Source organism: Cibotium barometz, chromosome 14, assembly GCF_041138505.1.
Source record: "Cibotium barometz isolate CiBa-2024 chromosome 14, ASM4113850v1, whole genome shotgun sequence".
NCBI classification, from domain to species: Eukaryota; Viridiplantae; Streptophyta; class Polypodiopsida; order Cyatheales; family Cibotiaceae; genus Cibotium; species Cibotium barometz.
This window is the reverse complement of record NC_141059.1, coordinates 26,807,989-26,826,175: the sequence shown is the minus strand read 5'-3', so window position 1 is coordinate 26,826,175 and position 18,187 is coordinate 26,807,989.

The following is an 18,187-nucleotide window of genomic DNA, read 5'->3' as shown; positions in this document are numbered from 1 at the left end:
TGGATAACATGCCTATAAGTTTTTCAAAACCATATCATGTGACCTATTGTTGGAAAGCGCTTGGAAAATGGAATCTAGTGAGCTATAGAGCGCTCAATTTGGAGTAACGGTGTTCAAGTTATGATTAATCCAAAGATTTGACCACATGTCCCAAACTTATGGGAAATTCCCATATTCCCCAATATGGTGTATAATACATGGCCATAAGTGTTCACACTCACTTAAACTGTGGCCGGCCGAGCACTTTAGGCTCATAAGAGGCATAATGCTATTACAATGACTACTCTCATAATATATCCATGAAGTACATCACTTAGGACTTCATCCTAAGTTACTACCACATGCCCTTGAAGCGGGAATTGCCACATAAATACTCCGTCACACCATTATGGGGGACCATCCAAGTTGTAGATTTGGACACCATTGCTTCATATATTAAATGTATGACCATTTGGTGTATCCACCTTGACTCCTTGATGTAAGATAATGGTAGTAGCTCTTGTTAACCCTAGGATTGGGTTAACAATCCCCCCTTCCTGATGTCGATTGTGTCCTCGTGATTGATCGCGTGGAAGACCTTTGTGTGGGGAGAATTGACAAGCTTGTAGATGGTTTGTTATGTAGAATTGACAAGCTTATAGATGATTTGTTATGTAGAGTGACGTTCAATGGTATTTGTTCCTCCGGAAGGAATAAGAAAAGCTAGTTAGTGAATGAAAAGGTTAGTGGTTAATTGGGAATTCCTGCATGTGCTTTTTATGATTTTATGTATATTTAAGTGCTCTAATGAAGCAGATATATATGAAGTATAATAATTGAGTCACATAGACTCTTATTAAGCTACTGCTTTTTGTTGAAGTATCCACTTATTGGCGAAACTTGAAATAACTACATCGACTTACAAGGCTAAGATATATTCACTAAGGATTTTAGACCCATGCGTTGTTTGGAGAGGTTTGCAATTTGAAGGAAAGTTTCACGTGATGGGTTGTACCATTGACTAGGCTTTCGCCCACCATGGCCCCCCCATCCAGAGATGTACCTGAAAAGTTGTCGATGATGAGACCTTGGTGCAAATGTACACCAGTGCATGAGTATGGATATGTACTCATGAAGCAGCTGCTACATTAACTTACATTATATTGGCTATTGAAGATCATTGGGAGTTGATTATGATATTATACCTTTTTTAGGTAGGCCATATGTGTGACTCCCTAGTGTTTGTCCTTTTTTTTTATAGCTACCACCTTGTGATTAACAGTTCTTGTGTCTATTCCCTATTTTAGAGAATAGGTGCTTATGTCTGCCATGTAGCTTCTACACTTATACTTCACGTCCAGAGGGGTGAAAAGGGCATTGTGAGTTTGTCTTTGATGCACTCATAAGTCTTCGTTGTGCAGACGTGGGAATTGATTCTTGAATTATGGCTCTAATGTTGTCGAGGCAGTAGGTAAGACTGCTTGGTTACCATTGGGGTTGCTTGAACACACAAACTCTTGTGTAGGTGTGTGCTGAATGCACAAGAGTGGTTGAGTGACTTGCTTTGTCAAACTTTAGGTGAAACTATTGGGGTTGAAGTCGGTGGTGAGGCTTTCTTCACTTTGTTCAATTTTGGCAACCATATGATGGGATTACCATCATAGTATCCTTGTTGTTGAAGTGCGTTCACAGGCACCCATCTTTGATGAACATTATAATGTAGTGGCTGATGCTTTTGGTGCTGAGGTTTCTTTCTTTGTGCAGGCTTAGGTGACTTTTTGATACGCTTGGGAATCCAAGCTTTGGTAGTACTTTGGAAGTACCCTTGTGCTTGCAGTAAATTTTTTTGGTACCCACACTTGTTGACTTAGTGGAGTTCTTTGAGGAACTCACATAGGTTTTTGTGGACCGTGTTGTGGAGTATTTTTATTTTTCCTTGGCCTCTGAGTGCTGCATTGAGGAAGAGGCTGTGATGATCAAGGCACCCAAAATGGATTTGTGTCTTCGTAGTATCCTTGGGCTACAAGTAGCTTCTTCTCCACACCCACCTTTTGATACCATTAAGACACCTTGATTTTTGTTGTCTTGGTGGATTTTTCTTTTTGGTTGAAGTGGAAGGTTTAGGGCCCTCCTAGACGTTGGTTGGCATTGTGATTTCAGGTTTGAGACTAATGTCTGTTATTAACGATGAGGTTCGAGTCTCTTGCAGAGTGGTGCTTACTGATGTGGAGGCTTTTGAGCATGCAGCCCCCTCTTTTAGTGAGGTTGGTTTTAATGAAAAGGCATTTCCTCTCTAGGGCTTTTCCCTTAAGTTCCTTGTTAGATGGTTGCGCTTGGGGAACTTCTTTAGGAATAGTTTTTGATTGCGAGGTTTTGGCATCGAACTTCGTTGGTGAGGATAGAGTTGAAGGTGTAGATGCTTTATCGGAGTCGGTCGTTTGATACAGATGGTAGGTCATTGTGTAGAGGGGCTTTCGTGGAAGAGGCTTGTAACTTTCTGCGTTTAGCATCATAGAAATCCATTAGGGTTGGATTCTCTTCTTTGGCAGTATGGTATTGTCAACTTTGTGTTGACCATCATGATGACCCTATTGTTGGCAAAGCACAATGGTTCTTGGGTAGCAATACTCCATTTATGCCCCAAGATCACATCTGCTTCCAACACATACTCAACCACCAAAAACTTGCAAGTAAGGGGGTTAGTTTCAATATACATTGTATGTTCAAAGTACCCCAAACATGGCATGTTCAGGTCTTGTGTAAATGAAATTCTTTCAGGATGAGCTGTGAGTGGTGTTGGTTGGCCTAACAAATCCCATAACTTGAGGGTCATGAGATTCTGCTCTTGTGTTGGATAAAGCTGTGCTTGAACTATGGTGATTTTATTGGAAAGTTCTAATCCAACCATAATTCTTGGGATATTCTAAGTAAGATAGGTTGGAATTTCCAGCTCCTCCAAGGTGTCTTCATCCTGTAAAGAGCAATTGCACAATGCATGCAGGAGTGTTCAAGGTGACTGTTTGCATGTATTCATCAAGTGAATACAATGAGTCACATATCCAAGTTCCACCAAGGATGACATCATGCTCAAGGGGATCTGGAGATAACATGGAATGTAAATTCCACATCTCCACACCGATTGTTTGAGTAGCATAGCTAAAGTAACCTGGAACTTCAATGTTTTGTCCATTGGCTCCTCTTACAAGACCATTGTCTTTAGGGATGAGTTTAGGTTGTCCCAATGACACCCAAGTGTTTATTGTCATGATGTTATGACTAGCTTGAGGGCTAATCAACTCGAGTTTGCGCTTAACATCATTGCTTGTAGGGAAATCTAACCATACCATGATAGAATCTTCAAGAGGAACCATTGATGTTTCAGTTTTTGTTTCAGCTTTCAGATCCCGTTTTTGTTTCATATTCCCATTCACTTTCATCCTCTTTTTGGCTCTCAGATTTTTCAAGAGCACCCAATGTGTACAATAGCACACTTGGTCCTCTAACAATTCTAACTGAGTTATGTTTGGAAACTTGTGAATCATCACAATCTTGTTCTATGGAGCTCTTTACGTCTTGGTATAACTCATGTTTAGCCTTTAAAGGTGCAAGTGCTGACGCTATGCTAACTTCACACAGCTAGCTTCACACATGAGAGAAGGGCACTCCTCCAAATTAGGATTTGAGAGACTACTTTAATTTTGTAAGGGATTTATCGAATTCCTCACGTGCTTTTTCAACTGCATAATTCGTGCAATCGGCCTCTAATGACTCTTCCATAGAGAGTACGTCTTCCTCGTGAAAGGAAAAGCGATACTCCTCAGGTTCTTGTATTTTGGTTGCTTTTTTAGGATTGGCATTATGAGGAGGTTCAATCACAACTGGTGATTGTGTAAGACACTAAACAATGCTAAGCATGCTCTCTTGAGCTTACTTTTTGCGTTCCGCATATGTCATATGATCATGATTTTGAATTTGGGGTGGTTGGGTAGATTCTAGTTTCTTGATTGGTCTATGAGGTGTACCTAGTGCCAAATCATAACTTGTTTCATCCTCACTTATCGACGTACTAGAACTTGTTTCATCTTTTGACTTTTGTTGGATAGTCAGGTTTTCATTATGTTTGCCCATGCGATGAGATCAAATTCGGGTTTTTGTATCCTGTGTCGCACATGTGGGTGTTGTGGTTTCAGTGGTGGCCTTTGAGGTGGATGCATCATGTGTAACTTTTGGCTCTTTTGGGTCTATGTTTTTCCACACGTTCCTTTTCCCTGTCCTCTCTTTCAACCTTGGTTTTGATAGTTTGTTGCCCCTTGTTTTTCTTGGTTTTAGAAGGTTTTGCTTGCTCTTTTGGTTTCTGTTTTAAAGCATGCTCTTCTACCCAGTTCGAAGTATTTTCTTTGGCATTCTTTTTGACTGTTTCTCGTGCCTTGGCTTGTAAGCGTGTAAGCACATTCAAGGGTACCATGGATAATTGCTTGTTTTGCACACTTAAGATGTTAAGAGTTGTATTTTTTGAGACAGGTTACAGTGAAGCAACTCGCCTTGGGCAATCTTGGAATAGGTGATCGATGCCACATCATGCACATATGGGTTGTGAAGTGTCAGTGTGACTACGGGCATGTAACTATTCCAAACTGTGCAGTCTGCCACTTTGTGCAGTCCACAACAATAGAAACACTGAAGTGTTTAACTACTTCTTGAGCAATTTCTACCCTTTCGTTCGGCTGTTTCTATTTGGTACAGGACAGATGGAGGTTTTGAGTCATTTGTTGATGAATTGGGACATTGGGTAGTATTATGAGACCAAACGTTTTACAATATATATAGTATAGAAAAACAGGTGCCTTATATGCACAATGGGGATTGGGATGGTTGAAGTGATTGCGCTTAACACAAGGAATTTTGCTCATCACTTCGAGAGACATTAAGGATGTCTGGTTTTGAATGATCTCATCCTCGCTTAGAGAAGTTGATTGAAAGCTTTTAAGTAAGGCTGCATAGAATTCTGGGAATGACAATTCTAAGATCAATTTTTCATTAGCCATTGCTTCACTTCCTTTAGATGAGGAACATCTCGTAGCATGATCATCTTCCATCATGTTGTCATCTAAATGTATTGCTTCTTTACAACATTAATCAAATGTTTCTGGATTGGATACATTGATCAAGTTGTGTAAGCTATTTTGTGTTAAGCCCATCATGAAACATCTCTTTAATTGAGAATCGTTTAATTTTTTCCATGACTCACATTGTGAGTCCAAGAGTTTTATCCGAAGAATAAAGTCTCTAATGGTTTTGTTTGGTTTACGCTCAATTGAATATAGTTCGCTTGTTGCGCTCCACCGATCACCTTGTCTTGAAAAGCCATGGATAAAAGCTAACTTCAAGGTTTTGAAGTTTGTCTTGATCGCTGGCATCAATGTGATGAATCATCGACTAGCCTTTCCCACTAGGCATAGATTCAATGCATGTACCTTGGTGGGGCAGTTTGGATTTCCATTTTGGTTGATTTTTAGTGCTTTAAGGACCGTTTTGTCTCAATTTATAGGTCAAATTTTGAGGCTGTTGGTCGGAGGCCAAAACGATCGATTTTGACCTCAGACGGCGGTCCGACCAATTTTGAAGAGCTTGATGTTCGATGAGCACTAGAGCGTCTTCATTGGATTCACGGCTTACGAGCGTCCAAATAGGGTTGTTTTCTAGAGTCTCTTTTTTTTAAAACGTGGGGATGACGTGAAATAGTAGGGGTTCTCGATGTGAAACGTTTAGGACGTGAGATTTTTTTATTTTTTATTTTTCTTTTGCAGGAACTATTTCACGACGTGAAATAGTAGGGGTTCACATCGTGAAATGCTTTTGATGTGAACCAATTTTCAAATTGTTTTTTTCTTTTTGCGGGGACTGTTTCATGGCATGAAATTGTAGAGAACACGGTGTGAAATGCTTAGGATGTGAACTGATTTTTGATTTTTTTTTGAAGACTATTTCACGATGCGAAACAGTAGGGGTTCACGGCGTGATGCTTAGGACGTGAACCAATTTTTGATTTTTGATTTTTTTGCGAGGCGTGAAACACTTAGGACATGAACAGATTTTTGATTTTTTTAATGTTTTTTGTGGGGATTGTTTCACGACGTGAAATAGTAGGGGTTCACGTGTGAAATGCTTAGGATGTGAACTGATTTTTAATTTTATTATTATTAATATTATTTTTTATGGGGACTATTTCAAGATGTGAAACAGTAGGGGTTCATGGCGTGAAATGCTTAGGACACGTGAACTTTTTTTTTTGTGGGGTTTGTTTCACGACGTGAAATAGTAGGGGGTGCAGGGCATGAAGTGCTTAGAATGTGAGCCGATTTTTTTTTTCTTTTTGCACAGGGACCGTTTCACGACATGAAACAATAGGGGTTCACGGCATGAAACGCTTCAAACGTGAACCGATTTTTATTTTTTTATTTTTTTTTACGATTTTGAGGCCTTTAGGCGCGGATCCTTAAGGCATGAGATGCTTAAGGTATGAGCTATTTTTTTTTTGGGTCTACCGAAAAATTCAAATTTCCTTGTTTGGAGGGAATATTTTTTGAATTTCAAATTAGGGAGATATTGGCATCTTGCCAAAAAGGCAAGTGGGAATAAAAAAAGTCAACCTTTTTATGACACTTCCTTATACCCTTCATAAATGACCCCCAAAATGGACACTTTGATAACTCATGGGCATCTACTCATTCAATGCTCATTAGCCTTAATGTTTTATGTAAAAAAGTGATTAGGAATTAATCAAAGATTAATCCTTCCACTAATCTTTTTTCTCTTTTAGACTAATTAAGGACTCTAATTAACTCCTAATCACTAATTAATTCACACAATTGAGCACATCATTGGGATAGAGCAAGGAATTTCTAAGCTATGTACATCAACTAATGTATAATTAGAGATTAATCAGACTCTTAATTATGTTCTCTTCTTTTAAGGCAAAAGTAAGAAAAAAGAGTTAAATATCTCCAATTGATGAAGAAATTGATATAATTAGGTGTTTTGATGTATCTAGATGCTCTCAAAACACTCAAAAACACTAGTTTTGACTACTTACATGACCAAATTAAACCCAAAAAATACATTTTCTTAAATTTGTACCTCTTGAACAAGATTAATCACCCTCAATGGAAAAAACCAATCCATTAAGAGAGATTAGTCGATTTCAAGGGTTTTTTGATATTGTTGAGAAATTTTTTCAATGATTATGCTACTCCTAATGCTTGCTAACACTCTAATGCATATGATTCGAACTAAAAACACACAATTTAAGCTAAAATGAACGGCTCTAGCTCTATGTTTAACTCTAAAGAGAGCTAACATTCACTAAAAATTGCATTCTATTGCATTGTTTGATGTAATAGATGCAAACTAAGCCTAATACACTTTATGTGTAAGCCCTAGGAACATTGAAATTCACAACAACAAAAACAACAAATTAAGCTAAAAATTAAGAATAAAAGCATTCTTTACAAAACAAAAAAGAGAGCTATTTCTCACAAAATCATACACAAATCTCCATCAAATCCATATCTTTTTCATGGGAAACCATTAATCAAGATAATGGGCAATGGGTAATGCATAGATTAGAGAAAAATGATGGAAAAAGCCAAGGGATGGCTCCCCTGTAGAGCGGCACCAAAAATGTTGTGGCTCACCCTAATCCTCCTTGAAACACATCCAACAAGCGAGGATCTTTATAATGGCCGAGCTCGTAACCCTTGAGGTCTCCAACCTCTACAACTCCTTGAGAAGCAATCCCACTACGCCACCCCGCGAGCGTTATCACACTGTCGCGTTGCACTACAGGTACTCGTCCCTCCTCTCACCTCACATCACTCACACACACTCACTAGCATGCATTAGAGAGAGAGATTAGCAAGAGCAAGACTCTATTGTACAATGGGAGAGTGTCCTTGTATTATGAGAGATATTCACTTATATACATGGCCATAAGTGTTTACTCTCACTTAAACTATGGCTGGCTGGGCACTTTAGGCTCATAAGAGGCATAATGCTATTACAATGACTACTCTCATAATATATCCACGAAGTACATCACTTAGGACTTTATCCTAACTTACTACCACATGCTCTTCAAGCAAGAATTATCACATAAATACTCCATCACACCATTACGGGCGCTCGTCCAAGTTGTAGATTTGGACACCATTGCTTCATATATTAAATGTATGACCATTTGGTGTATCTACCTTGACTCCTTGATGTAAGATAATGGTATTAGCTCTTGTTAACCCTAGGACTGGGTTAACACCTAGATTAGTAGTAGCTAGCACTCTTATATTATAGTTTCATGATTTTTCCTAATAATGTATTATTTTCTTCTATTTATACATTATCCCATTTTAGTTCCATAGAAGTGTGTGATTTCTCTCTCTCTCTCTCTCTCTCCCTCTCTCTCCAAGGCGCGCACACATACACACACACACACACACAAACATTTACACACACACACACACACACACACACTCATGTGCATATATTCACACACACACACACACACACACACACACACACACACACACACACATCCACCTATATAATAAACATTCACATGTACACATGCACAAACTTATTTAAAAATGCCTTTTTAAAAAAGCATGTTTTGTCTCTTATGAACTTTCTTTTTTTAGTGTACTTGTTGCTTAATGATGTGAACATGCTTGGATGGTGTGACTAAACTTTGCAAGTGTCACATGTGGACCCCACTCTCACTCTTGTAAAGTTTGGTCCACCATCCAAGCTTATTTGGTTGTAATGTGTGGGCGAAAGGCCTATTTTCAATGACGAGGGGGCTCTCTAAGTCCAAGAAAGATTAAAAAGCACGCATTTGGCCCACACAACATTGCAAGCAAATGAGCTCGGATGGTGACCAAAATTTGCAAGAGTGAGGGTAGGGTCCACGTGTACACACTTAAAAAATTTGGTCACCTTTGGAGTATGTTTGGTTGAAATGTGCACATGAGATGTCTGCTTTTTAATGTGTCTTGGCCTTAGAGAGGGTAGGGTCCATGTGTACACACACAAAAAATTTGGTCACCTTTGGAGTATGTTTGGTTGAAATGTGCACATGAGATGTTTGCTTTTTAATGTGTCTTGGCCTTAGAGAGCCCCTTCTAAAATGGACCCTTGGCCCGTACATTGCAACTAAATGAGCTCAGAGGGTGACCGAAATTTGCAAGAGTGAGGCTCTCCTATTCACATGTATACACTTGTAAATTTTGGTCACCATCTGAGCACATTTGATTGGAATGTGTGGGCTAGATGCTTGCTTTTTACTCTGTCTTGGCCTTAGAGAGCCCCTTAAAATTGGGCCTTCGGCCCACACACTAGAACCAAATAATCTCAGATGGTGATCAAACTTTACAAGTGAGGGTCGGCCCACACACTGGAACCAAATAATCTCAGATGGTGATCAAACTTTACAAGTGAGGGTGGACTTGAAAAGTTTGGTGTACCATCCAAGCACAATTCGTTGGAATGTATGGGACAAATGGCTATTGTTGACTGTTGGGACAGCTACCGAACAGCCATAGGCAGCCGGGACTACCGCCCAACTGTTGAGCTGAAGCGGCATTCCAAATGTCAAAAGTGGCACATATTATCACTAGTTAATAGGTTATTACTCTGTAAATCCATCTCGTGTTGAGAACATGACGATATCTCTGTACCACACTATGAATGGGAGTGAGCAGTATAAAAGGATGTACGTCGAATATTGTAAAGGTTGTTGTTAATAAGGCTATTGTAAGATTATTGTCTCTATATATTCTCGTCTCTTTGAAATAAAGGAAGATCACTTTTGTATCATCTCTGTGTATCTCTCGAGTAAGTCCATCTGTTTGTTTAATCATCTTGTTTATTATCGATTCTATCTGTTAAGTCTTTCGGTATTTTCATGCAACAATCGGGATCATCTGCACGAGTTGATTAGTATTAGTAGTCGGTTCTGTTGCACAGTCGCCTCTGTAGCCGATAGGTTGTGTCTATTTGTCTTGTGCCTGATCCATATATCTGACTCGTGTATGATGGATGCATAACCAGAGCCACTTAGCATGTTTTGCGACAACGGTCAGTCCTCCCCAACAACACTTTGGCGACCACAATGCGTCTTGTTACCTCTTTCTTGTGCTATTTTGCTTGCTGCTTGATTGTTTTTGTGTTCGAATCAATTATTCATGTTCGCACATGAATTGTGCTACTTGGCACGGCTTGAAGCTCAAGAACTACACTTCGCCACACCCGAAGAAGCCCCCAGAGCATCTGAACCAAAAGACTCGGAATCCAAATCCGAAGAAGAACTGGTAACCCCACCTCCACCATTGTTCATACCACCACCACCACCCCCACCTCCACCACCACAACCCGCCTAATCCCACCCCCACCACTCTTCATACCCCCACCCCCACCACCATCTCCACCACCCCTACCCTGCCGTCTGGACTACAACATGCTTCCGTGACCAGCCGTCGTTTATGAAGTATCCCAAGTTCTCTAGGAAATCCTCATAGGATGCAGATTCTCACATCCTTCTTTTTGATAGTGCTTGGCACGTAAACGTCCTCAGCCCGGTGGACCAGAATCTCAAAAAAGCAGCTTTCATCCTGAACTTACAAAAAAGTGCCACTCTCTCTCGGTTTCTCAATATGAGTATGCCCATTTTCCCACCCATGATGCAATCAGAGATGCGTTCCTTCAAAGATTTAGGGAAGACAAGGCCTCTATGCATGTGATTGATAAGTTGTGCTAGATGAATCAGAAAAACCTAACAGTGGAAGACTATGTGGTCGAATGTTAGAAGCTTCTCTGTGGATTGGATGCAGCTAACTGACCCATCGGAGGAGATCCTCAACTCTTATTTCATGAAGGGCCTCAGCAAACAGCTTAAAAAGGTAGTAGTAGCCAATGCCGATCTTGCCACCATAACTCTAAAGCCGTTAATCGAATCAGCTTTGAGGGGCCGAGCATGTGTTGGTAGGATGCATCAAGAGCAAGGGTAAAACCAAGAGCAAAAAGAAGTCCAAAAGGTTCGCTTCCGAATCTTCAAAAGAGGAGGATGATTTTGATAACTCATCAATAAATGAGGAATCAGAGGAGGAGGAGGAAGATCGCAAGGCAAGCAAGATGGCATGAAAGAGTGAAGAAACTGGCTACCATGGCGGCTCAGTTGACCAGCGTGAAAGTGCAAAATATCCTAACAAGGTTCAGTCAGGCACAGTGTGCGAGGTTTTGCAATCATGGACACAGACATGAAAGCACAAAATGTCCTAACAAGGTTCAGTTAGGCACTTAGTGTGCGAGGTGTTGCAATCATGGACATAGACCTGAAGAGTGCAGCTTGAATGAGCTTTGGTGTGCCATCTACTGAACCACCACACACACCACCGAAGCATGCAGGTACAATGGGAGGAGAGCACCTTTGCAACCGGTGATCCAAGTCCCTATGGTGGGAGCCATCCAACCTGCCCCATTGATGGCTCTGCTTGATTTGTACCGCAAACCACAATTTCATCCTCGTGGGAATTTTCCTCCCCCAGGGATGTGCACAACGCCTCATTTTGACATGTTTTTATTACCATTCCCCAGGCCATTGCAAGTCGGAATGTGACATTTGGAGGAAGCACAGGGCTGACGTGGAAGGAGCCCATGCTTCAACATCAGGTCCACTGATAGTGAATGCCAGAAATCCAAGCTCTAGAGGAGCCAGAACTATTCAGGCTGACTATGGAGGCGACCGAATCGTCAGCCATGGCAGTGACACAATCCATGCAACCCAAGTCTCTAGAGATAGCGAAAGACCCAACCTTAGATAAGAGGGGCAAGCAGATAAGACCCAACCTCAGATAAAGACCCAACCTCAGATAAAGACCCAACCTCAGATAAAGACCCAACCTCAGATAAGAGGGGCAAGCAGATAACGACCCAACCTCAGATAAAGACCCAACCTCAGATAAGAGGGGCAAGCAGATAAAGACCCAACCTCAGATAAAGACCCAACCTCAGATAAGAGGGGCAAGCAGAAAGTTGTCACCAAGCAAGAGTAGAACAAGGTACGAACAAAAGTGTCCAATTGGGTGGAAAAGCAGCAAGCCCGAGAGGCGCTAACGGAAGAAGGAGCCAGAAAGGCTCAGGCCAATTTGTCATTAAGAACCCGAAGTTAGTTTACCGAAGATGAACCCAGAGTAGGAAGGCGAAGTGTCCTTGCTAGCGAAAACACCGAGGAGGCCGAAGAAAGGTGCGGAGCCACCACGGGCGGAAAGAGGTGCGGAAGCACCGAAGTAGGAAGAAAGCCGAAATCGGCTTGCGGAAGTAGAAACTCCGCAGTATGATGTGTGGGAAGATTTGAAGCAGCAGCCACTGATTCATATGTCGGTTGAACAGCTCCTCACGCTGGTACCAAACTTTAAGGAGCAACTACTGTGCCGCCTGATGCCTCAGGAAGAGAATATGGCACCGTCGTCGCGCAGACTTGCAGTTGGAAGCCATGCACATAGAAACATGCACATAGAAAAGATAGAAACCCTACCAAGGGAAGCCCCAATTTATGATGAAGCCATCCCAATGATCTAGGTCAAGTTGGCCAGAGTGGATATAGCAAAAGTTCTATTGGATGGAGGATCAGGATACAGTCGGATACAACATGCAGAATCCTCGATTTGAGCAGACGGGAGCCCGCTCAATTCTCTGTAAAATGGCAGATCAACGGGCAAGTGCAGCTACTCAGATTAATCCGCGAGCTCATGCTGGAAGCTGCTAAATTTAGTTTCCAGATCGCAGTGGTGGTGCTCCGAATGGAGGACATCAAAGGTGTAGGCAGGCCGTGGCTCAAGCAGGCAAGGATCAAGAAAGATTGGGATGTGGATAGGATAACTATTTGCCAAGGAAAAAATAAAGTCCGAATTTCCATTTCCAGTCGATGGGCGGAAGGTGGAGAATCCGTCACGACCAAAAGTCACCGAGGGAGTAATTATGCTAGAGGGATTAGACCTTAATGAAGAGGAAGAGTGTCTCTAGTAGAATGCTAACCTAATCAGCCTATTCAAGGTTAATGTAGTTCGGATAATGGAATGATATAGATCGGATCGTTAGCACAAAAGTGAAGTCGCCAGGGATCAACCTGATCCACTGAGTGTAGGGAAATATCGTAGCGAGGTTGAAGATTTTTAAAGCCTTAGTTGATGATGACGATAGTACCCCGAGTCTACAGTAGAGAGAAAGCTTTTGGCATGGACCTCAAGAAATCCAAAAGGGTGAAAGAAGATGAATTGATGGAGATGAACCTGGCAATAGAGGTCGACACGAAGATGGTCCGAGTTAATGCCAGGTTAGATGCTTCATTCCATGAAGAAGTGCGGGTGTTGCTCATGTCCTTCAACGATGTGTTTACGTGGAGCTACACAGAAATGAAAGGGATCAACCCCCACTTCTACAATCCTCGGACCAACCTGAAGGAAGATGATGCAGCCCCTATCCCCGGCAAGAGAGGTACCACATGAATCCCAATTATGTGCCAAAAGGGTCAAGGAGGAACTGGATAAACTGCTACATGTTAGATTCATAAATCCGATTGATCAAGCGACATGGTTGTCCCTGATCATGATTGTTCCAAAGAAAAATCATAAGCTGAGGGTTCGATTGATCAAGCGACATGGTTGTCCCTGATCATGATTGTTCCAAAGAAAAATCAGAAGCTGAGGGTCTGTGTAGATTACTAGAAGCAGAATGCCGCCCACAATCTCAGATCCTTTCTCTTTATTGTTCACAGATCCCCTGATTGATGTTGTAGCTGGCCATGAAATGTACTCCTTGAATAGATTAAGTGGCTACAACCAAGTCCAAATGGCACTCGAAGATTGGAGAAGATGGCCTTTATCATTGAATGGGGAGCCTTTGCATCCAATGTTATGACCTTCAGGCTCGAGAATTATCCTGCCATGTTTCAGTGTGGATGGTTTAGGAGATTTTTGCCGAATTTCTGACCTCCTTCATGCGGGTGTTCATTGATGATTTTAGTGTCTTTGGGAAACCATCCCAACATGTGTTGACGCACTTGCAGTTGTAAAGTGTCCAAACTGAGCCCAAATCCAGCTAAATGTGCCTTTGTCCTCTAAAGTGGTATGCTCCTTGGCCACATTGTTTCTCAGGAAGGCATTGCAATAGACCTAGCCAAGATGGAAGTGATCCGGAACGTTCTGATTTCGACGAGTGTGAAGGAGCTGAGAAGATTTTTAGGGTGTCAGATGACAGCCAAATGCTATGGTATCTTGCCCTCGTAGCAATCTCATTAAAACCAACAAATGGCCTAGATCAAAGTGCCATTGACCGATTAGTTTGAGACAAGCCAACCTCGACTGGTCGGAGGAATGTGACATCGCATTCTGATGCCTCAAGCTATTGGTGTCACAAGCACCTATAGTTCAAACCCCTAATTGGGAGTTGTAGTTTCATGTTTTTGTGAATGCCTTTGATGTGGCAATAGGCAATGTTCTAATGCAGGAGGCTGACAAGAAATGCTTCCGGCTTGTTTACTATGCCAGCCCGATGACTCTCAGATGTTGAGCGAAATTACTCCACCACTCACAGGGAAGCCCTTGGCATGATCTATTCAGTTAGCAAGTTTCTCCCACTACTTACTGGGAAACAAATTCACCTTCCATGTGGATCATTCCACCTTGCACTATCTTGTGGGTAAGCAGAGCTTGGCAGGCAAGATGGCACGGTGGATGCTGATCCTGCAAGAATTCAAGTTCACCATAGTGCACACCCTGAGCGTAAATCATACAATGGAATATTACCTATCTAGATTGGAATGTGGTGAAGCCTCGATTGATGTAGCATATGACCTACACAATGCATAACTGTTCACAGCCGAAGCAGTCATTCCGATTCCCCAAACATGGTATGGTGAAATGTTGGTGTTTTTCGCCACACTGGTCTGATGGAGGATAGCCTTTCTTGCAATTAGAGGAAACATATTGCTGTCCGAAGAAGCTGGTCTTTCCAAGTCATAGTTGGCCAGCTATACAAAAAAGGCAATGATCAGATCCTCCGGAGGTGCATTCCACCTCATGAACAAGAAGCCATCCTCAGAGAAGCCCATTAAGGAATCACCGGAGGTCACTTCGTAGGAGAAGTAACAGGATTCAATATACTTTAAGCTGGTCTCTGGTGGCCATCGGTAACTGGTGATGCCTACAAGTGGGCCATGCAGTGTGATGTTTGTCAACGGGGCTAGGCCAGCAAACTGACAGAGACCGTATGCCTCATAATCTGATCCTTCCCCTCGAACCATTCCAAAAGTGGGGTCTCAACATCATGGGACCGTTCAAGCCACCAACTCGCTTCACCTAACAAGTATATCCTCGTGGTGGCAACCAACTATAGCAGCACCACAAGTGGGTGGAAGCCCGAGATCTCTGAGATGATTTGGCCAAGTCAACCACCAAGTTTCTCTATGAAATGTGCTTACCCTAGTCACTGATCGAGTTGAAGTGTACCAGGGCAAGACCTTTGTCAATGATGTCATCCGCTAGCTAGTCATGTAGCATCTCATCATTCATAATAAGAGATCCATAGTGTACTTTTCACAGGATGCTAAGATCCGAAGAGTCCCTACATCATTGTTTTGGATTAGCTCCATGAGCTGGCTGAAGATCATTTCAAGAGCTTCTTTGTCACCAGAGTGATCCAGAAGCGGAGGAAGAAATGGGTCAACCGCCACTCTAAGTTTTGACTGTACAAGGAAGAAGATCCGATCCTATTGTTCCAATCATGGATGGTGGGTCCGCATCTGGGGAAGATAATGCTTAGGTGGATTGGACCTTTTTGGATCGTGGAAAAGTTCTATGATGGAACTTTCCTCCTTGGCAAACTCATAGGGGAGCGCTTCAAGAAGCCAATCCAATGGCTATCGCCTGCGACTGTACAATGGGCCGATGCTATCAAATCCATTCATTTATATGACAATTCCTTTAACCCACTACCTTGGAATCAATCACATTTATTCGATGCCCCTCTTCAAACCATCATTGCAGAGATATGCCTACGAAGTCTAGCGATGTGATCCACCTCCATCATGATTATTCAACGACGGGGTAGCAATCATGGGGATGATGTAAGATTCCTCCCTCCAACTTTTGAGGTGTGCAGATGTAAGAACTTCCCCTTTTGATCTTATAATTATTCCCCTCTCTGAAATAAAAGAAAGATCATGTTTTACCTTGTTTTGGCCTGGAGAGAGAAAATGTCTAGAGGAGGGAGGTAATTCAAAATTGAGATATTTTTGGATATAAAAATCCTCCTAGTGTCTAAAATGGTTTCCCTTGAAATAGAAATTCAAAAAAAACTTTCCAATGTGTAATTGGAATTAATTAAAAATAGGTATAAAGGACCTTAGCCTAAGGGTCCAGATTTTCAAAAATTTTTGGATTATGGTCCAATTAAGGTTCCTATGGACCAATGTAAGATTCCTCCCCCAAACCCCCTTTTTGATGTCTAGTATCTTTCCCTGTAATCAATCCCTCTTCAGAAATATAAAGACCTTGTTTCTAATTGTTTTAGCCTAGAGAGAGAAAAATATTCTAGAGAGAGAATATTCAGATTTTGAATATTTTTGGATAGAAAAATATCTCTTCTAATTCAGATGAGTTCCCCTGAAACAGAAATTCAAAAAGAATTTTCCAATGTGCAATTGGAATTAATTGAAAATAGCTATAAAGAACCTTAGCCTAAGGGTCTAGATTTTCAGAAATCTTTAGACTATGGTCCAATTAAGGTTCCTATGGACCAATAGCATCAATCCATGTGTAGGGAGGAGATAAATCCAACTTGTAAAAAGAAAATACCCAAAAATGAGTAAATGCTCACATGAGGTGAAGAGTTGAAAATGTACAAGGTTTATTAGTAAAAAAACTATGAGCAATATTAAAAGTATGACATATGTAAGGAAGAGGAGTTCTTTAAAGGAGGTGCATATTTCACATAAGATGAAGAGTTGAAAATGTACAAGGTTTATTAGTAAAAAATTATGAGCAATATTAAAAGTATGACATATGTAAGGAAGAGGAGTTCTTTAAAGGAGGTGCATATTTCACATAAGATGAAGAGTTGAAAATGTACAAGGTTTATTAATAAAAAATTATGAGCAATATTAAAAGTATGACATATGTAAGGAAGGGGAGTTCTTTAAAGGAGGTGCATATTTCACATAAGATGAAGAGTTGAAAATGTACAAGGTTTATTAGTAAAAAACTATGAGCAATATTAAAAATATGACATATGTAAGGAAGGGGAGTTCTTTAAAGGAGGTACATATTTCACATGCTTGAATGAGTTTTAAACTCATAAAAATTGAGATATTTCATCTCTCCTCTCTCCTCATTCAAGTCTAGTTCCAAAAAGTTAGCTTAACTGACCTAAAAATGGTCAAATATTGACCAAACTGATTTAGAAAATTCTAGAATCAGTTTGTTTGGTTAGGAGCTCAATTTTTCCTATAAATAGAAGCCTCACCCTTGTTGAAAAATATATAGTGTTTATGCATCGTTACTCTACTCCACCTAAGCCAAGAACTGTGAATTCATTTAATAATTCACTAGTTTTTGGAGCTTCCCTCTTTCTTCAATCCCCATTAGTGGCTCCATCAACATACTTAACCAATTGATTGGTTGGGGGCCTCTACCGTAAACAAAGAATCAAGCAAGTTGTAAGGTAATTAGTGAATATTCATCTTTCTATAATTTCTCAATGTTTCTCTCTTCTCAACCCCTCTCAAGCTTGAGAAGTTTAATTGGTATGGTTTTTTTTTTAAATGCTATTGAAGTTTGAATAGTAGTGAAGAGTTACATAATTTAATAAATGCTATTGAAGTTAATTTTCATTTATGTTTAAATTCTAATGATTCTTATGTAAATTCTCCCTCTCACTCAAGAAATGGTCATACTCATGACCCATTCTCAATCCAAATCAAGCTTTTCATAAAGCTTTTCCTTAACCCAAGATTAAGCTATGCTTGAGGCCAAATTAATGGCTTTTTCTTATGCTTTTAGTTTATGTATATTGATGATTCAATCCATTATGGATTAAGGATCCAATTAGAGAATCATTTTAATTATTTTCTTAATGATAAGCTTTATCCCTTAGAAAAATTGAG